The sequence below is a fragment of the Silene latifolia genome, chromosome X (genome assembly GCF_048544455.1).
Source record: "Silene latifolia isolate original U9 population chromosome X, ASM4854445v1, whole genome shotgun sequence".
In the NCBI taxonomy this organism is placed as follows: domain Eukaryota; kingdom Viridiplantae; phylum Streptophyta; class Magnoliopsida; order Caryophyllales; family Caryophyllaceae; genus Silene; species Silene latifolia.
The window spans coordinates 137,006,989-137,026,013 of record NC_133537.1 but is presented as its reverse complement, the minus strand read 5'-3'; the positions used below and the strand labels follow the sequence as shown (position 1 = coordinate 137,026,013).

Below are 19,025 nucleotides of genomic sequence, written 5' to 3'. Positions count from 1 at the left end.
CAAACCTTGCATTTTCATGGTAAAATGGAGCTAAATTGATTGAATTCAATGACCAAGCATCAAAGAGAAGACAAGACTAGAAGGCCTTTGTACATATTATAGTAGTTGGGCAATGATGAGAAAAGATCCTTGCATCTCCGATGAAATCCCCAAGGATTGTATGAAGAAGAAGGAAGAAAAGAAGAAGGGAATAAGTTGATCAAGAATCCGAGCGGATTGCCTACTGGACGCCCGTCCAAGACAAGGAATCCGAGCGTCTTCCTCAGAGGGACGCTCGTCCAAAACCACCACAATCCGCCCGTCCACCCAACAAATCCGCTCGTCCGAAAGACCCACAATCCGCTCGTCCCGTGCCCTGGATGCTCGGATTGTGTGACAGCTATCCCGTCTTCTACTTGTTCTACGAAGGATGCGCATACCTCGGGAAAGACTAGCAAAAAGGACACTCGCATATTTTTCTAAGAGGAGCGATTCCTCAAAGACTTAATCGTCATTTAAGCCCTTAGTAAACCCTAATTTGTGTATCTAATCCCCACAATAAATACCCCATTAGTCTAGTTAGATAATCATGTTCTTCTTATCAATCTCTAGTGTAGTTTATATCATTCTAATCTCTCTTTAATCTTGTAATCAACTTTTAATCAAGTCTTAATACAAATCTCATTTCCTTAATCTCTCTTTTGTTCATCTTTTATTTTGGGTAATTGAAGACTATTTGGATTATTATTGGGAGATTGACAACCTTCCAATCAATCATCAAGTACTTCTACTATTCTTTGCTTTATTATTGGAATCATTAGTAGGTATAATTCTCTTAATCCCTTTTTAATTATTGTTAATTATCTTCATTTATTCATCATGTTTTACTTTGTTGGTATGATTGACAACCTTGCTAGCATGTTCAACATGATAATGAGTGAGTAGTTTCCTTAACTAGGGTTAATGGGTAATTAGGGGAAACCAACATGGGGGATGATTCATGCTTAATTTAATATGTTTTCATAGTTTATTTGCTTGCTTGTTGTGATCTCAACTTATGCACATGTTATGTTTGATGAAATGCGAACCTATGAATCCTTGCATTTTTTACCCATCACCTACCTTTTCAATGAGACTTGTAAGACATAAACCAACTCGAGTCTCATTAGACCATGCATATAGTTGAGTAGGGATAATTAAGTCGACTTGTAGGTGTTGTACAATCTAATCGATTCGGCTCCGGGACCCAAACTTTCCTAGGATTGTAAGATATAAACCAACTCGATCCATCACAACAATAATTGCTTGCTTATAATTTGAGAATATGTTTGTATGATCAATTCCCATGAATCCCCTATGACCCCATGACACCCTAGTGCCTTTTATCAATTGTTTACATCCCTTTTTAATCATCTTGCTTGTTTACTTTCATTGCTATTTAGTTTAGTGATCTTCTATTCCAACCCCAAATTGTGACACCCCTAAACACCGCTAGTTACAATTGAAAATTTCACTTCAATACTCGTCCCTTGGGATCCGACCTGTACTTGCCTCTTTACTAATAGTAGAGTTGTTTGTGGAGTTATAAATATTGTTTTGGTCTAGGTGCTCCTAACGACAAGTACCGAAAACTAAACCTCAAAGAGGGCTCGACCAAAAATGGCGCCGTTGCCGGGGACGGTGTTAACTTGATTTATATTTTCTTAGATTGTTATTAGTTGTGTCTTTCTTTGCCTTGCGGAAGTAAAACTCCTCAAGGTTTGTTCTAATTATTTTCGAGTTGTTTGATATTTTGCATGTCTAGAAGATCACAAGGTAACTTGTTACCCTTTGATCACGAAATTGAAAGGACTTTGACAAACAATAGAAGACTTGCTAGAGGAACTTTGAGAGGTATTAGTGAGGTTGTATATATTCAACCAAACGCTATTGAGTTCGTCAACCCTTTTGCAAGAGAAGGTGAGGAGAACCCAACACAAAACCCAACACAAAATCAACCCACAATGCCTAAATTTTCATCACATTCCGTACCAACCGAGGAGAACCTACCCAATGGTACTCCCACACCACAACACTTAACCGGAAATTTCATTGCCAAATCCGCATTTATCCAATTAGTCGAAAGAAGCCAATTTGTGGGGATGCCTAGTGAAGACCCTCACTCTCACATGGAGACTTTTTGTGACTATTGTGATGCGATTTCTCAAACCGGTGTAACTCAAGACCAAATTCGATGGGTCTTATTTCCTTTTTCTCTAATTGGCACCGCAAAACAATGGTTGAAAGGCCTTGATAAGGCTACTCTCGGAATTGACTCTTGGAAGAAATTGGCTCTAGCTTTCTGCAAAAAGTTCTACCCACCGGAAAATACTAACATGCTAAGAGCTCAAATTACGGGCTTTAAGCAAAGAGATGAAGAATCTTTGTATGAAGCTTGGGAGCGATTCAAGGGAATTTTTCGCTCATGTCCTCATCATGGACTTAGCGAGTGGTTCTTGGTACAACAATTTTGGAATGGTCTTTATGAAGACTCAAGAAACATTCTCAACATGGGATCAAATGGTATGTTCACCGAAGTTGACGATAATCAAACTTGGAACAAGATTGAGGAAATGGCGGTCCATAATTCACAATATAGTAGACCTCGCAAGGCTACTAGAGGAGGAAAGCATGAAGTGGACTCTATTACTCAATTGGGTGCTCAACTTAGTGCTCACATTGATACCATCAATTTGAAGTTCGAAAAAGCTATGGCTAGACTTGAAGAAGTCTCAAAATCATCAAAGCAACATGTTAATGCCATGACGGCATCTTCATCAATCCCAAGTGGGATATGTGAGAATTGTGGAACTTTGGGACATGACCAAAGTGAATGTAGGGGAACAAATGAACAAGTGAATGCTTTTCAAGCATACAAGAGCGGTACCCCTTATTCAAATTATTACAATGAAAACACCAAATTCCACCCAAATCTCTCATACAAAAGCCAAAATATTCAAAACCCTCAACCAACATACACCCCACCTCCCATGAGAAACCAAAATCAAAGACCCTTTTACAACCAAAAGCAAGGTTACCAAAATCAAACTCCATACAATCAACAAAATGACCAAGGTTTTGATGTTCAAAAAGCGGTCCTCCAAATGCAAAAGAATCAACAAGAGTTTTTCACTCAAATGCAAAAGGATAGTCAAGCAAAGGAAATCACCATCAACAACATCCTAGCCCACACCAAAATGTTGGAAACCCAATTGACTCAACTAGCATCTTCAAGCTCACAATGACAAAAGGGGAAATTACCACCTCAAAGTAATCCCCCGAGACATGAAACGGTTAGTTCCATTCACTTGAGGAGTGGTACGAGGTATGAAGCACCAAAGAAGCAAGTTGAGGATGAAGTTGTGGAAGCTAGTGAGAAAGAAGAAGTTGTGCAAAACTCCAAGGATGGAGAACCATCAAAAGAAGAAGTTTCAAAGAAAAATGAAGACAAGGCCAAGGAGAAGGAACCCATTGTGATTAGACTTCCTTTTCCAAGTCGTCAAGCTAAGCCCAAATTTGATGACCAACTTGGAAAATTTATGGAAATTGTGAAGAATTTGGAAGTCTCGATTCCTTTCACGGAATTAATCAATCACGTGCCGGCCTATGCAAAGTACATGAAGGACATCCTTACGAAAAAGAAGTCGATCCGGAAGGTTGAGACTATCGCCTTCACTAAGGTGAGTAGTTCAATCCTTCAAGGGAGTTCACCTCCGAAACTTAAAGATCCGGGAAGCTTCTCAATACCGTGTACCATTGGAGACACAACGATCAATAAGGCCCTATGTGATCTAGGGGCTAGTGTGAGTGTTATGCCGTATTCGGTAAGTAAAAGGTTAGGGATGGGAGCTTTTTAAAGGAACCAATATCACACTCCAAATGGCCGATAGATCGATGAAGACACCATTAGGGATATTGTTGCCGTAAGAAATGGGAAATTTTTCATCCCGGTGGACTTTGTCATTGTTGACATGGAAGAAGACTCCAATATTCCAATCATTCTAGGTAGACCTTTCTTGCACACCGCGGGTGCGGTGATAGATGTGAAGCATGGAGAGCTCACTCTAGAAGTGGGAGATGAGAGCATAACTTTCAATCTTGGTAAGACCATGAGAGCTCCCCGTTTGCATGAACCATGTTTTATGGTTGATCATTATAGCCGGAAGGATGAAAGGAAGAAGTCGGAATTCCAATGGAAAAAGAAAGTTGATGATGCTCCATCAAAAGAGCAAGAGAATAGCAACAAATAGAGCTTGAAAAGCTCATCCATGACAAGTGAAGAGGATGGCCGCATTGGCCAAAACAAGAAAGGAGGAGAGTTGTCACTATCAACTCAAGAGATTTTTAATGATCAAGTAGACGAAGTTTGTGGTCTTTGGGACGATGAGTTTGAAGGGATTTTCAATCCCTACATTGGTAATGCTATCGATCAAGACCAACATGAAGGACAACAAGTGCAAAGATCTATTGAGGATCTTTATCATGATAATGAACAAGCTTTTGACTACTTCTTCAAGGTGTTGAGCAACATCAGCAACACCTTGAACATGCCCCCATGACATCTCACTAAAGATGAGAGTTTGGTGGAGTCCTCTCCAAACCACCATTTGTAAATATTTTTAACTCCCTAACTTGTATTTTAATTCTTACATTGCATTTTTGTCATTTTTGGATTTTTGTGCCTTGATCAAGATATTCATCATTCTTGAGAGAAGTGAGGGAGGGACTAATGATTTTATTGATGTGTAGTGCTTTAACTTAGTGTGGGGATAGCAATTGCCTAGGCTATTCATGCCTTTGTAGTGCCCCTACAATGAAGAACACGGGATTTGAAGAATGAAAATGACACGGGATATGCAAGTGCACGGATGGACCTGAATCCGGGTAGACCAGGAGGAATCCGAGCGGCTTCTGGGTAATCCGCTCGTCTTATAGGAATCCGAGCGTCTGTGGAGGAATCCGTCCGTCTAAATGAGCTGCAAAAATCAAAACTTTTGGTCTGTAAGAGAATCCGAGCGTCCAAGCTGAGAAGACGCTCGTCTGAAACTGGCCGCTCGTCTTTGTAGAAAGACGCTCGTCTTTTTGCCAGTGCAGATTAAGAAAAGTTCCTGTAAGAGAATCCGCTCGTCTTTGAGTAAAGTCGCTCGTCCTGAATTGTAGAATCCGCTCGTATTCTTTGAAAGACGCTCGTCTTTAGGCGAGTTTTCCTGAAGCCAATTTGAGCAGAATCCGAGCGTCCCGACAGGAATCCGCTCGTCTTCCCCTGCTGTTTTGAATTTTTCGGGTGTTTTAATACACCTTCCCTCATTCATTTAATTCATTCATTCATTCAAACACTACCCATAAACCCCAAAACCCTCATCCTCTCCATCACCAAAAACAAGATTTCCTCAACCAAATTTAACAAAATCAAATTCAAACTTCCCAACAACAACAATTAATCACTCCTTTTGCAACAATAATCAATCCAAGCACCAAAATCTTCAACCTTTGAGTCGATTTTTGAAATACAAAGACAAATCCTTTCATCTTAAATCGATTTGGGTATAATTAGAAATTGAAGATTTTCAATATTTTCTTTGTGTAATCAACAATGGCAAGAACAAAAGGAGCAACAAAGGCACTCAAGGCAAAGACACTTTGGAAAAGGCAACAAAGCCTTCAAGCAAAGAAAGCTTCAATGGCTATGGTGGTCTCTAATGCAAACTTGGAAGTTCAACAACAACAACAAGATCCTCCCTTGGAAGCAACAACATCAACAACTCCGGAAATCGCTCAATTATCCAACTATCCGGAGGTAATTTTCATTTCTAACTCCCATAGGGATACATTTGCCAAGTATGCTAAGAAAGTCATTTTTCCCACCAAATTCATTTGTGAAGATGCCTTGAACAAATTGGGTGTCCTTGAACAAACAAAAGCCTTCTTTGAAGCCATGGGGTTGGGTAAATTGTTTACTACAAGAGAATTGGCATACCCCTCCCTTACCTTGGAATTCTTAAGTTCATTGAAAGTGACTAAGGTAGAGACTAGAGAATACATCGAGTTTCGTCTTGCGAATGTGAATAGGCGCATCACCTTTGATGTTTTGAGTAAGTTATTAGGCCTTACTGATACACCATATTATCACAAGATGCCCGAAAAGTATGACCCCGCTCCTCTTTGGGAGGCGATTTCCGGGAAGAAATTTGTGAGCTTTCATGCTTGTCGCGCTCTATTAGTCCACCATCCGGGCATTAGAGTGTGGCACAAGGTCATCGGGAATACTATAATAGCAAGAAAAGGCACTAATCACTTTACAAAGCTCGATTGTGTTCTACTTGAGTCGGCCTTAAATGTCGGAAGGGAATTCACTATGCCCTACAATGCTTTAAGGCTTTTGATGGAAAGATGGCTTAATGTTGATTGTGGTAAGGAAGGCACCGCTCATATTGTAAATGGAGGTCTAGTTACTCTCTTGGCCAAGCACTTTGACGCAAATTTCAACAAGGATAACACCTATGTGGCGATCAAAGGGGGTCATCTCATTGACATGGATGCCATGATTTACATGTACAAGTGGGTCAAGCATAACTCTCTTGACACCAACTATGGGTGGCTAACCAATGATGCTAGATCTTTCACTTTGCCTTCCAAGATATGCCGATTAAGTGCCCATCGGACAAACTACCTTCTTCCACTCTCCAAGGGCGCCGAGTACATCATCCGTCAACAAAGGGGCGAGATTGAAGAGCCCTCCTCCTCCATTGTCACACCACCCTACCCATTCAAATATCAAGAGTTCAAACCCAAAGATGTTGAAGTAGGAAATGACTACATGACTCTCCTCATGCAAGAGATGCACAAACAAGCTTATAATGATCGAGTAGATGCATACTTGGCCCAATATCCACCCCTCCTTCATTTAGCTAGGCAAGGACTACTTGATCCATCATGTCCTTTGCCTAGTTGGGCGGATAGGGAAGTCTTCTTTCCAAGCACATCTAGGGGTGAAAGACCGGGTGAAGATGAGAATGTCGATGATGAGGTTGTTGATGAAGAGGGTGTTGATGAAGAGGTAGATGAAGAAGAAGAGGCTAATGAAGATGATGAAGGAAGTGAGCAAAATCAAGGAAGTGAAGAGGGGAGTGGAGATGATTCCACTTCCATGGAGGAAAATGATGACAATGATGATATGATGGAGGACTAGCAAACTTTGGAGGCTCCTACCCTCTTGAGGTTTGTCTACTTCTTTCTTTGTTTTCTTTATTTTATCTTGATCATAGTTTGGATAGTCCTAGCAACATGAGGACTAACACCTCGGCCCCATTGAGGTGTTCTTTTATTGTTCCCACATGGAAAATCCAAAATGACAATATATAGTTTCATGCATTGCATCTTGTGTGCATGAACTACCCCAAAATTTAAGATATTAGAAATAATGTCTATCTCGGTTTGGGGAAGCACATGCATACGCAACGGGAGGTAATCTAAATTACGCTCTCCGTCATAAACAAAAACCCATGCATCATGTAGTGTAGCTTAGTGTAGCTTTCATTTAGTATAGAAATCATGCATCATACTTGCATAATTTCCTATCATATTGGCCATTGAGGCCAATGCCTATATTAGTGTGGGGATGGGAAATTCTAACTTAACTTTTATTCAAAACTCCAAAAAAATCAAAAATTTCGAAAAAATCAAAAAAATTGAAAAATTGAAAATCCAAAAACAAGTTCATTTCCTTTGTAGTGTAGTTGTATATATTGTTTGTATATATTATGTTTGTCTATCCTTGTTCACATTGATCGACTACGCCACATCCGAGACATGATGATATTGAAGACCGCATGGTATGATCTTTCCAAACTCCTTTTTCCTCTTTATGTTAATGACTATGTGGCTTTATTTTGATTGATGCGGTATAAACAATGTGAATTTAGGACTTTTATTTAGATTATTTGGCATATTAGTTGGTAGAATCATATGCATTAGGATGTATATATGTTAGTTGCATCATGGCATGTAGTTTGCATGTTAGAAAAATTTTGTGAAGCCATCTACTTGGGAAGTTTGACAAGTGTATATAGGACCTAGTAGATGCTTTTTCTTCTTAAGACTTTGCTTGTTAGAATACTTGTAAAACACCATAAGATGTGTCATGCTAGTATCCTTTGACCCATGGATTAAGGCCTAGTCAAGAGTACCTTGTGGTGTGATAACTCCTTGGCTACCGTTTATTCCAAGGTGACCCTTGAAACCATGCAACCATCATTCATCCATGTTCTACTATACATTTTGTCATCAAAGGGAATGGGCACAAAAAGAAATTGTTCAAAAATTTGAGTTCAAGAAATGAAAAGAAAAGTGAAAGAAAGTTTGCAAAATGCATCAAATGAAAAGAGGAGCAAAAATAGAACTCATATGCTTCAAATATAAGGCACCCTCGCTACATATGGGGTGACTTTGAAAATGTTCAAAAGAAAAATGCAAAAAGTTGAAAGTTGTCAAGTGTTGAATTGCCAAAAATCAAAAGAAATGGCAAAAGAAAGTGTTCTCAAATGTTATATGCCACAAGAAATTGGGGGGAAAAACAAAAACAAAAGCAAACTCCCAAATGAAAACTCAAATACTATCAATCCCTTTATCCACCGTATCCATTTTTGTGCATGGTAGAGAGGGGACGACCCTTCTTCTTGTCTAGGCAAGAGGGGGAATTCCGCGATCCTCCAGTGTTTCTAACACCATAGGGAGTCTATTCTTGACAAAAGCATTTAACGATTGAGGATAAAGGTACCCTAGCTTGACACAACTTGGAGGTGATTTATTGGTATCCTTTTAGGCTTAGTAGTTTGAAGAAATTGCATCTATGAAGGAGTGTGTACCCTTGAATTGCTTCCCTTGTAGATAATTTCCGCCACTTAGATGAGGAAAGTGGCTATTATTTTGTAGATGCATCCATTACTTGATTTTGTGTGCTTTAATGTTTGGATGTGTCGCCATTTTGGCAAGACCCACCTTGCCTTGCAAGAAGGCATCCTACCTCATGGTTGTCTTATTGTGTGTTGAAGGGGCGGAGTGAGACCCGCTAATTGTCTCATATCGGCTATGCTATTAGGTTAGTTTAAATAATGGTCCTAGTCTTTGTCACCTTTTTACTCGGGACGAGCAAAGGTTCGGTTTGGGGATATTTGATGTGACCATTATTTGAGCATATTTAGTCCCTGAATTAGCCTTGTTCCCATGCTTTTTAGTGCATATTTGGGTCATTTATTGTCTTTAGTCCTTTGTTTTACATATTCTTTGAGGTTTTGATCCCTTGGTAGGAAAGGAGTGCAAACCTTGCATTTTCATGGCAAAATGGAGCTAAATTGATTGAATTCAATGACCAAGCATCAAAGAGAAGACAAGACTAGAAGGCCTTTGTACATATTATAGTAGTTGGGCAATGATGAGAAAAGATCCTTGCATCTTCGATGAAATCCCCAAGGATTGTATGAAGAAGAAGGAAGAAAAGAAGAAGGGAAGAAGCTGATCAAGAATCCGAGCGGATTGCCTACTGGACGCCCGTCCAAGACAAGGAATCCGAGCGTCTTCCTCAGAGGGACGCTCGTCCAAAACCACCACAATCCGCCCGTCCACCCAACAAATTTGCTCGTCCAAAAGACCCACAATCCGCTCGTCCCGTGCCCTGGACGCTTGGATTGTGTGACAGTTATCCCATCTTCTACTTGTTCTACGAAGGATGCGCATACCTCGGGAAAGACTAGCAAAAAGGAGACTCGCATATTTTTCTGAGAGGAGCGATTCCTCAAGGACTTAATCGTTATTTAAGCCCTTAGTAAACCCTAATTTGTCTACCTAATCCCCATTATAAATACCCCATTAGTCTAATTAGATAATCATGTTCTTCTTATCAATCTCTAGTGTAGTTTATATCATTATAATCTCTCTTTAATCTTGTAATCAACTTTTAATCAAGTCTTAATACAAATCTCATTTCCTTAATCTCTCTTTTGTTCATCTTTCATTTTGGGTAATTGAAGATTATTTGGATTATTATTGGGAGATTGACAACCTTCCAATCAATCATCAAGTACTTCTATTATTCTTTGCTTTATTATTGGAATCATTAGTAGGTATCATTCTCTTAATCCCTTTTTAATTATTGTTAATTATCTTCATTTATTCATCATGTTTTACTTTGTTCGTATGATTGACAACCTTTCTAGCATGTTCAACATGATAATGAGTGAGTAGTTTCCTTTACTAGGGTTAATGGGTAATTAGGGGAAACCAACATGGGGGATGATTCATGCTTAATTTAATATGTTTTCATAGTTTATTTGCTTGCTTGTTGTGATCTCAACTTATGCACATGTTATGTTTGATGAAATGCGAGCCTATAAATCCTTGCATTTTTTTACCCATCACCTACCTTTTCAATGAGACTTGTAAGACATAAACCAACTCGAGTCTCATTAGACCATGCATATAGTTGAGTAGGGAAGATTAAGTCGACTTGTAGGTGTTGTACAATCTAATCGATTCGGCTCCGGGACCCAAACTTTCCTAGGATTGTAAGATATAAACCAACTCGATCCATCACAACAATAATTGCTTGCTTATAATTTGAGAATATGTTTGTATGATCAATTCCCATGAATCCCTTATGACCCCATGACACCCTAGTGCCTTTTATCAATTGTTTACATCCCTTTTTAATCATCTTGCTTGTTTACTTTCATTGCTATTTAGTTTAGTGATCTTCTATTCCAACCCCAAATTGTGACACCCCTAGTCACCGCTAGTTACAATTGAAAATCTCACTTCAATACCCGTCCCTTGGGATCCGACCTTTACTTGCCTCTTTACTAATAGTAGAGTTGTTTGTGGAGTTATAAATATTATTTTGGTCTAGGTGCTCCTAACGACAAGTACCGAAAACTAAACCTCAAAGAGGGCTCGACCACGTCGTCCTTCCCGACGGCAGGTCCTTGGCCCGAATCCTTTCGAGCCGCCTAGACATCGTTTGGGTCTCCAGGTTGTAATCTTCGATTGACCTGGGGGCTCTAATTTGAATTTTGCCCTGTCCAAGCCTCAGTCAAAGTGGGGGCTCTGTAGATACCTAGTATCTGCTGAGACTCCAACAAACACCCGATGATTATCGGACTACAACATGTTTTGGAATCGCGGCGTTTGATCGACAGTTTGTGTACAACTTTACATCGGAAAACTTAAAACGATTTCGAAAATAAAACATTTCAAAACTTTTGAAAAATACCTGGAGTGTTTAATGCACAACGACGGGGTTACAATGACACTAACTAGAGTCAAAACCGACACCGGGCCAAAAACCGACTCAAAAATTCAATCCCGACTCCAACAACGAGTCAAACCGAGTCAATCACAAAAAACAAACCATTTCAAACCTTCAATACTAAGATTTCCCGGATTCATGAATGGTCAAGTACCAAACATGTGACTACAAATCCTAGGATAGAACAAATCATGATTGCACTTGTGTGAAAGTGACAGGATAACTCGAAGACCCGCGACGTGGCTCGCGCCTCTTTGAGCAGCCCAGGTGGCCACGTCGCTCAAAATTAACACAACCACTCATTTTCCTATAAATATCCCTCAAATGCCCCCATTTGAGAACTTACGCGAGTGTCCGCCCCCTCTTTTCTCCCTTAAAATTCTCGACTCGACTTCTTAAGTCACCTCCGACGCGTATTTACGACCTACCGATCGTAAATACAAGCCATACACATTGTTTGGTACCGTCATCGTGCATTAAATCACTTGACCGACCATTTCGACCATTACACCGTCACTAATCTTAACAAAACACTCTTTTTACTTACCAAAACGGTTTTAAACCGAGTCTTTTCCGACCAAACGAGTTGTTACACTTACGTCGGTTTCTCGCCATAACCAAACATGTAAGTATGAGGGTGTAAAAATCCTTCTTTAATCATGTCTTTTCTTGTATCATGACCATAACATGCTAAAACGTGCATAACACGATCCAAAACATAGGATAGACGAGCCAAAACTGAGCTTAGGCAGAAGCCCCTTGTTCTGCACAGAGGCCCGCGCCTCAATGGGGTGCCCAGGTCGGAACTCAACCGTGTTTGTTTTCGTCCTTCCTCATTAATCTATTTTCATATTTGTAATCGGTTTTTACCATTTCGAATGTTTTCAAACCCTTTTATTTATTTTTACAAGTTTTAACCATAAAACATTTTTCACCCTTGGTTCTTAATACCATGACGGTTTAATCCGTGTTCCGGTGATAATATTTGGTTAATAACATTTAAAAGGTATTTTAAAGCCTTTTATTTCATTTCTTTACATTTTGAGAGGTATTTTAAAGCCTTTCATCATTTCTTTACATTTCCAAAATAAATGTATTAGTCACCAACACAAAGTCATCCTTTGTTCTACATACCATGCCGGATTTTAACCCGGGTACGATGATAAGTATCGACTAATTATATTCAAATGAACTTAAAACAATTAGTTCATAATTATTTTCAAAACTATTCATGTCAAGCTTACCAAGTCGAACCCGACACCGAATATCATCAAAATAATGATGATTATTCGAGTCTCGTTCCTTAAATCAACAAATACGGTCTAAACGACACTTTCAAACCAAAACGGGTTCAAATACTCATTTTTCAACACGTTTTATAAAAGTTTTTCAAATGGTCGGAACGCGTCTTAAACCGTTGACTGACCCGCGCCTAAACAGGCCATTTCTTTCCTGTTTTCAAAACCAGGGGAGACCCCCTTGCATCGCCAACAGGCTCGCGCCTCATATGGTTGCCCGGTGCGGGGTTTGTTCCCCTTCCAACATTAGTCTAGGACGATCCCGAATCCGGTTAACTCGGATATAGGGCGGATCAGACGACTAATCATATTTGCGTAACACCTTACTAAGACAAATGGATCACATTATGCACCATAAACCTAATACGGTAAATGAATGTTTAATTTCCGTCTTGCATGCAAATCAACCATTAATCCAACTCGACATCTTATACTTAATACTTGGATTAAATCAACCGACTTAGAAAGCTCTCACATGTTAGTTTTAAATTATTGGATGCGCATTCATGCATTTAAACCGTTAATACTTTTGCATTCAACCAACCAAGATCGATCAGTAGAGGCCGCTACCGCGGTTGGGATTGGGTGTCTGATTAAAGGGCTTCCCAATACGTACCTTCACCTCTTACTCAGAAACTTTGGATAGTGGACGGCCTTATCCAGGGCGTACGAGAGTCATTCTAGAGATAGGATGCTAAAGAGGGACGATTCCTTATCTTTAGTACCTATGTCAAACACTGCTTTGTGCTTCGTTTGACCGAGCTATAAAGTGGATTCGAACGGGTTCCAAGCATCCCACAAATTCTTGGTGGCGACTCCGAACATCTCAAATCGTTTCGAGACCCTTACCGAGACGAAACCGACCGATCTAAAACGATCCGGTCGAAAGCATTTTTACGCCGTCCAGCGTGACTTTCAAAAGACCGCTGCACGTCCGCAGATCGACCGGGCTTGCAGGTGGGCTGATGTCCACACAGGGTAGTGAAAAGGTCCTTTCGGTCCGCTATTCGCCCTAAAACATTACTAACTTAGCTTTCACCCTCATTAGAACGCTCTAATGTTCACTGCAGGTCTTACCCCTTCCAATCTTTCGATCCAGGTCAAGGTGTACCAAACATAATCATCTAATTGCGTCGACTCAAGAAGACAAGTACAGTTAATTGCAGTGATTAACAACACAGATCTAATTCGCGCTAAACCCTAGTCACCTATTCATAATCTCCTTAAAATCATGGCTCCCCTATGCCCTTGCAAAGGGGTTTTGCTTAGCATAATTATTGAACAAACAACAACAATCCATAAACCAAGAGAATTAAACATAATAATAAATCGGTAGATAATAACCTAGGAAGAGAATTAAAAGAGCAAAGAGATTAATCGAACAAGAACAATAAGGCAAAAGTATTTAATTGAAAATAAAGAGTACAGAATACCGAATACAATAGAGTAGCAATGGAGAATTAGGTTTCTAGTGTAAAGTCCTAAGAGAGAGAGTAAGAGAAAGGGAGAATGGTTAGAGAGCAAGAATCTTATGTAATATGATCATATGAGCTTTGTACATTGATACCTTTTATCTAATATACATACCTTTCAACAAAAAAAAAAAAGAAAAGAAGATTCTCCTCATGACTGCCGGCACTTCTCCTATTTATTGCTAATTAACAAAGGAAATCCAAAGTTTAACTAAAATCTGCATATAAGGCCGAACCTCTCGATCGAGTGAAATGAAACCACTCGATCGAGGATAAAACTCAGAAAACCTCTCGATCGAGGACTTCAACAAACATCTATTTCAATCGAGTAAAGCTGGAACTCGATCGAGGGACTCCAGCAGCATTAAGCATTCGATCGAACAAAAACAGCAGCCAATTTGGTCAATCGAGCTATATTAGGACGGGTGAACTCTTGAACACCTTCCGAAGCCACTTCACGCATCTCTAAGTGACAGATTCCAAACTCCGTTCCTTCCTTCTCCAAAATGCATGCGGTTGGGACAGGTTCAGGCTCGATTTCGCTCTTTTCGGTTCATATCTTCAATTAATACAACACAAACCAAAGTAGACTATTTGGGGGACATTTGTAGCTAGATGCCACATAAATAATATAGAAATGCGTGCAAATATAGGGTAAAAACCTTGTATAAAATACACGCATCATTTGTCTCTCTTCTCAAGGAATTCATTCCTTGAGACTGATCTCATATTTTTCTCCAGTGCTATAATTGTTTTGCAGGTAATCCGTCCTAAAAGAGCCGCACTGTTATATCTGCTATTCTTACAACTTCGTTTGCTAAAATGCCTAACATTGCTAATCACTCTGAACCTACTATAGATTCCCTACCCAAAGGTTTCCAGCTTCCTACTACAGATGTTGGGACCTTTGGAATTCATCCATCCTACATTCAGTTGGTTGAAAGGAATCATTTCAAGGGAGTAGCTGGTGAAGATCCGTGCAAGCATATGGAGTTGTTTACTGATTACTGCTCCACCATTCCTCTAGTTGCTGGGGTGACACAAGACAGGGTTAAGGAAATTCTTTTTCCTTTTTCTTTGACTGATGACTCCCGGATTGGTTGAGAGATTTGGATAGGGAAGTTGTTGGTGTTACTGACTGGAATTCCCTAGCTTTAGCCTTTTACAGAAGGTACTTCCCACCACAGCGCACGAACGCATTAAGAGGCCAAATCACTACTTTCACACAAATGGTTACTGAAAATTTGAGTGAAGCTTGGACTAGGTTCAAGAAGCTAGTTCGCTCCGTACCTCATCATGGCTTCCAACGATGGTTCTTATGCACCCAATTTTATAATGGATTGTATGCCGATCAAAGAGCTATATTGGATGTTGCAGCCAAGGGGAGATTCCAAAAAAATGTTGAAGATAATAAGGGATGGCATCTTATCGAAGATATGGCCATTCATGTAGCTGAGTATTGGAATCCCAAAGGAGGTAGGCGAGTGTACGAAAGAGAAGGTTAATCACTTGTAGCTGAGGTGGAAATTCTTAATGAAAGGTGTGATAATTCGGAGATTCTGCAAGTTTCGGGTGATCATGAGCAGGTCCATGCCATAATTGAGCAAGAGGTGTTTTGTGGTAGATGTGGCGCGGAATGACATAATCCGATCATGTGTATGGTTGAAGTAGAGCGAGTCCATGCTTATCAACAATTTAAGCAAGGAGTTCCGTTCTCTAAACATTTTGAAGATTTAGCCATCCAAGTATCTCTAGTCCTATTGATTCAATGCCGCATCAAGATGAATCTTCTTCTATAAATATAGAGATAGCGAAGCTGAAATCATTGGTGCTATATTTGGCACTTCAAGTTCAGAAAAATGCAGAAGAAAATGAGGATTCTATGAAAAAGTTGCAGGATCAATTCACATAATTTGCATCTGAACAAATGAACCAAGCAAGTCAATTACCTCCTTACGACCTGATTAATACAATTAATCTTCGAAGTGGTCTTACCTATGATGGACCAAAAATGCCGGAAAATGCTGATTTATTTGTTAATGAAAGTCCGGAAACTGTTTTAGAAGAGCAAATTGACGAAGACATTGTTGATCCTCGTCAAAGTCCTCGATAGAGTGAGCTGGGTACTCGATCGAGCAGTTCTCCCACTGAAAGCTCTCGATCGAGTGATAATAGTGCTCGATCGAGAGGTGCCGAAATTTAAGACCTCGATCGAGAGGATGGTGTTCCTCGATCGAGCAGATCCCTGGAAAAAAGTTCTCGATCGAGTGAAAATAGTGCTCGATCGAGAACATACAATAGCGGAGACGCTGTTTTGAAGTCTAAACATGCTGCTGGGTCATCTTTCGTTGCTACGGAGATGCCACGTTTAGACAAAGGTAAAGAGAAAGTCGCAGACCCACTTACTATTACCAAAATTCCTTATCCGGGACATCTGAAAGATGCTAAGGTCGAGCGACAGTACGGTAAGTTTGTGGAAGTGGTCAAGAATCTTCAGGTGACCGTTCCTTTTACCGAGTTAATTACCCAGGTACCTACTTATGCAAACTTTATGAAAGATATCTTGACGCCTAAGAGAGAGCTCAGTGAATTTGAGACTGTTGCCTTTATGGAAGAGTCTAGCAATCTGTTCTTAATAAAGCTCCACCCAAAATGAAAGACCCGGGTATTTTCTCTATTACCTGTGTAATAGGAAATGAAATGATAGATAAGGCTCTCTGTGACTTAGGAGCCAGTGTCAGTGTCATGCCTTACTCTGTTTGCAAGAAGCTTAATATGGGCCATCTTAAAATGACAAATATCACCCTCCAGATGGCTGATAGATCGGTTAGACGACCGTTAGGTATCCTAGAAGACGTGCCTGTCAAGGTAGGCAAGTTCTTTATACCAGTAGATTTTATTGTCTTAGACATAGCCGAGGATACCCGGACCCCGATCATATTGGGAAGACCATTCTTGTGTATAACTGGGCTATTATAGATGTCAAACAAGGGCGATTGACTCTTGTAGTATGGGATGACGCTATCACTTTCAGTTTGCACGGTACACTTGCTAGACCAATGATAGAGGATACTTGCTATTCAGTTGATATCGTTGATGAGTCTGTTTATGAGTTTTGGTCGGATTCCTTGATAAAGGATCCACTGGAAGCTTTGATGTTGTTAGATGAGTGTGCAGATAACCCGAAAAATAATGACGCTGTGTTGGATCTGCTTGAAGCTGCGATAGATGAGCGTGAACTCACCGACGCTGAAGGAGAGAGGGTAAAACAATTGGTAAACACTTTTTGCACAATTGAGGTAAAGGTACCCGAGCGTAAGCCTCTTCCTTCTCATCTTAAATATGCATTTTTAGATAATACTGAGCAGTATCCAGTCATTATTAGTGCTAAGCTTAATGATACGCAGTTGAACGCTCTGTTAGTTGTTCTTAAGAAAAATAGGAAAGCGATGGGTTACTCGTTGGATGATATTCAGGGCATCAGTCCTGCTATTTGTATGCACAGGATTGAGCTAGAAGTAGATCACAAGCCTTGCAGACAAGGTCAGCGCAGGCTGAATCAGAAGATACAGGATGTTTTGATGGCTGAGGTAATGAAGCTACTTGATGCAGGTATTATCTACTCTGTTGGTCATTCTAAATGGGTGAGTCCAATTCAAGTGGTTCCTAAAAAAGGAGGAACTACTGTGGTTAAGAATGACAAAAATGAATTGATACCTACTAGAGTTGTGACTGGTTGGCGGATGTGCAGAGATTATAGACAGCTGAATGCCGCCACGAAGAAGGATCACTTCCCCCTTCCTTTTATTGATCAGATGGTAGAAAGGTTAGCCTCTCATAAGTTTTTCTGTTATTTAGATGGGTACTCAGGGTTCTTTCAAATCCCTATTCATCCAGATGATCGGGAAAAGACTACTTTTACTTGTCCTCAAGGTGTTTTTTGCTTATCGTAGAATGCCTTTTGGTTTGTGTAATGCCCCTGCCACCTTTCAAAGGTGCATGATGGGGATATTTTTTGAGTATATAGAGTCTATTATGGAGGTCTTTATGGACGATTTCAGCGTCTACGGGAGTGATTTTAATATCTGTTTGTCTAACCTTGATAAAGTGTTGTAGCGCTGCATTAAGGTTAATCTTGTGCTTAACTGGGAGAAGTGCCAATTTATGGTCAACGAGGGAGTTGTCTTAGGGCACTTAGCTTCTTATAGGGGCATCGAGGTGGATAAAGCAAAAGTGCAAGTGATTAAGCAATTACTTCCTTCTGTTAATGTTAAAGGAGTGAGGAGCTTCCTTGGACATGCTAGCTTTTATCGCCGGTTCATCAAGGACTTTTCTAAAATTGCTAAACCACTCACACAGTTGTTACTTAAGGATGCCCCCTTTGTTTTTACTGATGAGTGTCTTTCTGCTTTTAACAGGTTGAAACAGGCCTTGATTTCAGCACCGATTATCCAGCCTCCCGAGTGGGAGCTTCCATTTGAGATCATATGTGATGCCAGTGATTATGCACTGGGAGCGGTGTTAGGCCAGTGGAAAGACAAAGCTTTGAGCATGATTTACTATGCAAGCCGAACTCTGAATGAGGCTTAAGTGTATACTACTACTGAGAAGAGTTATTAGCTGTTGTTTATGCGCTGGAGAAATTTTGCTCTTACTTGATAGATTCGGAAGTTACTGTTTTCACAGACCATGCAGCGCTGAGACACCTTCTTGCTAAGAAGGAAGCTAAGCCACGATTTTAGAGGTGGATACTCCTCCTCCAGGAATTTGATATGCAAATCAAAGACAAGACGGGCGCAGAAAATGTAGTAGTTGATCACCTGTCGCGGTTACCGCAGCAGGAGGGAGAGGATCCCTTACCTATTGACGATTCCTTTCCTGATGATTCTTTATTTGCAGTTACTAATAACACAGGTGTTGATCCGTGGTATGCAGATT

General features: G+C 40.2%; 1 non-coding gene across 1 annotated transcript; it reads right to left on the bottom strand.

Moving 5' to 3' along the window:
- Positions 1-2,354: 2,354 nt before the first annotated feature.
- On the bottom strand, positions 2,355-2,461 carry LOC141625202 (small nucleolar RNA R71). Its single transcript, XR_012534994.1, has one exon. It is a non-coding gene; the product is annotated as a small nucleolar RNA R71 (small nucleolar RNA).
- Between the last annotated feature and the right edge of the window lie 16,564 nt (positions 2,462-19,025).